At 53.9% G+C, this 3,269-nt stretch overlaps 1 protein-coding gene across 3 annotated transcripts in view; it reads left to right on the top strand.

Annotated features, from left to right (window-relative positions):
- Positions 1-266: 266 nt before the first annotated feature.
- CHDH (choline dehydrogenase) overlaps positions 267-3,269 on the top strand; it is a 35,302-nt gene continuing 32,299 nt past the window's right edge. For 2 of the 3 annotated variants that reach the window (XM_028518822.2, XM_036030913.1), the window contains exon 1: positions 267-417. The gene's annotated coding sequence lies outside the window, so the exon portion shown is untranslated. Of the gene's footprint in view, positions 418-438; positions 548-3,269 lie in introns of those variants that run through there. The other variant, XM_036030915.1, reaches the window with a different exon arrangement.

Raw genomic sequence — 3,269 nt, 5'->3', positions numbered from 1 at the left:
GGGGAACGTGAAAGTCCGCCAGATTCGGAGGGTTGGGCCGGGTCAAGGGGCTCGCGACCCTTCGCAAGCCAAGCACGCCCAGCAAGCAGCAGCGCTTGTCAACCCCGTGCACACGTGCAAGCAGTGAGCCAGGTGCACGATTGCATTCACATCTGGGGCTGTGCGCGCCCCGCCCGCCCGAGCCAGCCTGCCAGCCTGGTGCTCGCAGCCGGGCGCTCCAGTCACTGCCCCGAGCTGACCGAGTGCGAGACGTCCGCGGTTCCTCTCCCGGTCGCAGAGTGCGCGCGTTGCGCCGGCGCGGACAGTTAATAGTGTAGCGGGGCAGGGCCAGGCTGCCGCCGCCCGCTCCTGCTCCGCCTCTGCTCCTCATGTTCCGCCACAGTCCACTGTCCCACCATTCGGCCCTAGCTGCCCAGGGTGAGTAGCGGGGTACGTGCCCCTACACCCGGCCGACCAAGCCCGTAGCGTTGCCGCCCGGGCATTGGCCCCTGCCCCTGCTCCATACGGCCCTGGCCGCAGCCTCCCGCGGCCTCAGGCCAGACCTTTGGTGAGTTGGAAGCTCCCGGGCTAGAAGCTGAGACTGAGGCACCACTTTATGCAAGGGCGAGCACCACTGGAGCAAAAGGGGTGGGACAGGAGCAGTCACAGCCTTAACTGAGTTCTTCCCGGAGCTAGTTTATTGCAGGAACTAAGTTCTATGTAATTTATTCCCCTATTCCATCCCAGGCTTTTCTAGTAATTGTAGATCTCCCCAAAATGAAGCCTGACAGTAATGCTTGGGGCTCCCAAGGCTATTTTTGCTGTGGTCCTACTATGTGCCAGGTTTGGCCCACCTGCTGGGTTCAGCTTTGGGCCTGCATGGAGTGGGTCCAGCCTCAATATCAGATGGGGTTCTGGAATGCATATATGTAGGGTTCCAGGTGACATTTCTAGAGGATTGGTCTAGTTTGGAATTTTGGTTCTCCAGTTTCAGTGTGTCCAGGATTTCTCAGCATTGCTTTAAATGCAAATTTTGGGCCCTTGTTCAGAGATGCCTACCAACCGCCACAGGTGGTGCAGAGGCTGGGATTTGCATTTAACAAGCCCTCTCGTAATTCTGACACAGGTTGGGGGCGGGGGCAGGTGTTTTTTTGGGGGTGGGGGGTTTGTTTATTTTTGAGAGACAGTGTGGTCTACGGCCATACCACCCTGAACGCACCTGATCTCATCTGCTCTCAGAAGCTAAGCAGGGTCGGGCCTGGTTAGTACTTGGATGGGAGAGACAGTGCAGCTGGGGGAAGAGTAACAAATTTCAGCTGGGCAAACAGTGGATCACAGATCACACAGCTTGGAATTCTGCTGCTTCAGCCCTCTCTGTTTTGCAAAGGACAAGGTGGGTTGACCAGTCAAGATCACTCAAACTTATAAGCTAAATTAGCTCCTTTCTATAGATGAGGAGACCAAGACCTAAAGAGGGATGTGGGTCTTATGGATGTAATTGATGAGAGGTTGACTTATCAGATGAGAGTCAACCATCTGTTCTTGCTGTGGTCCTACTGTATGCCAGGCCTGGCCTGCCTGTCAGATTCAGATTTGGGCCTGCATGGACAGGGCCCAGCCTCAAGGTCAGCTGGGGGTTCTGACATGCATACTGATGAGGTTCTAGGTGACATTTCCAGAGGATTGGTCTGGTTCCTGACCAAAGAGAAAGGTTCAGGTGGGATTGTTACCTCACCCCTGCCTGTGGCTGGGTGATCCTCACTCAAGCTTTCTGAGTAGCTTTGAGCCCTGTGGTTCCTGAGATCATCTCCAGCTCTAATAGTTGCCTGTCTTTCTTAGCAAACACCTGCAGGGTGCCAGTACTAGGTGCAAAGGTTAATGACACATGGGTATTGGCTCATGGGCTCTCTTGGACTGAGGGTGAGTGCAATGAGAGTATGTTGAAGGGCACATGTGCCTGCCCTGCTGTGAAAGTACGGATGGAAATAGCCTCTTCTGCCAGCTTGAGATCATGAACTTTGTCCCATGGTGCCAAGGAACCACAGCAGAGGTTTAGGTGGTGGTCAGTTTTCAGTTTTAGAAAGGCTGCCTGGTTGACTGTGCAGGGCAGTAGGATGCCAGCCCCTCTGAGACCAGCAGGGAGGTAGCTGCTAACCAAACTGCTTCACATAGCTGAGTCCCTGCCACAGGTTAGGCTCCGAGCTGTGTAGGATTTTCAGTTGTGTGCCAAAGCAGGCCCTTCTGTAGGAAGGAGTTGCTTGTGAAGGCTTTGGAGACAACCAGGGATGCAGAGGTGAAGCCTGGAGATAGGATATGTGAGGCTGACATTTGTAGGGGGTGGTAGAGAGGAGAGGAGGATAGGGCCCAGGGGAGAAGAGCTTAGTGGAGGTGAAGGCTAGGAGGAGATGCATGGGGGGTACAGGGGCAATTTGTGGGGTCAGATGGGGCGGATGTCACAGAGAGAGAAGGCTGAGACCTCCTGACCTGCAGAGGCCCTGCTCCATAGTGGCTGCATCTGGCCTGAGGGGTCCCCCTGGCTTAGGTCACTGACAATCAAGTGTGGTTTGGCAAGAGCCAGTAAGGGGGGAATGGGAGTAAGTGGGTTTAGATACGGGAATATGGTGAGAGTGGCTTTGTTTTAATAAAAGGTAAAGCTAAGATTCTTCAGGGAAGAAGATGGTGGTCAAAGGAGAGAAAAAGGGTGATGTGAGGGTGGTGTAGAGGTTGCTGAGCTTGTGAATAGGTGGGGAAGGAGGAATGCTGGGCACTGATGGGAGACATAGACTGAGTGAGTACTCCCATCCACTGCCCTGGGTCCAGGCTTGAGGGGTGTGGGCCAGAGATATGACACTACTCTGGCTGTGAACCTCTGTTGGATGGGGATGATGCCCTTGATCACCTCTGTAGACAGGAACAGAGTGAAGGATGGAGAGGTGAGCCCTGAGCCCTGCAACCTCACCTGGTGTACTCCGTGGGCAATCCAGGTGTGCCTGCCTGTCTTCTCAGGAGGTTCCACATTGCTCGGAAGGTCATTCCAAAAAGTGTTTCTCTATGAAAGGTCCTTGTTGATTAGTGTGCAGATTCTAAAGTGGCCTGCTAGAAGGTACACCATTTGTTTGAATGCCTAAGCTCAGTAATGCTGTGGCTTTATAAATTGGAGGCAGGGCCACACCGGGTCAGGAGGTCCCAGCCTCTTCTCTCTCTGTGACCTTGGGAAAGTAACTATCATTCCAGAGCCTCATTTTTCAGTTCTGTAAAATGGGCAGATGAGACTGTATTGAAAAGGGCTA

This window comes from Phyllostomus discolor, chromosome 7 (assembly GCF_004126475.2).
Source record: "Phyllostomus discolor isolate MPI-MPIP mPhyDis1 chromosome 7, mPhyDis1.pri.v3, whole genome shotgun sequence".
NCBI lineage: Eukaryota > Metazoa > Chordata > Mammalia > Chiroptera > Phyllostomidae > Phyllostomus > Phyllostomus discolor.
Note: the sequence above shows the minus strand (reverse complement) of the source record. Positions and strands in the feature narration are given on the sequence as shown.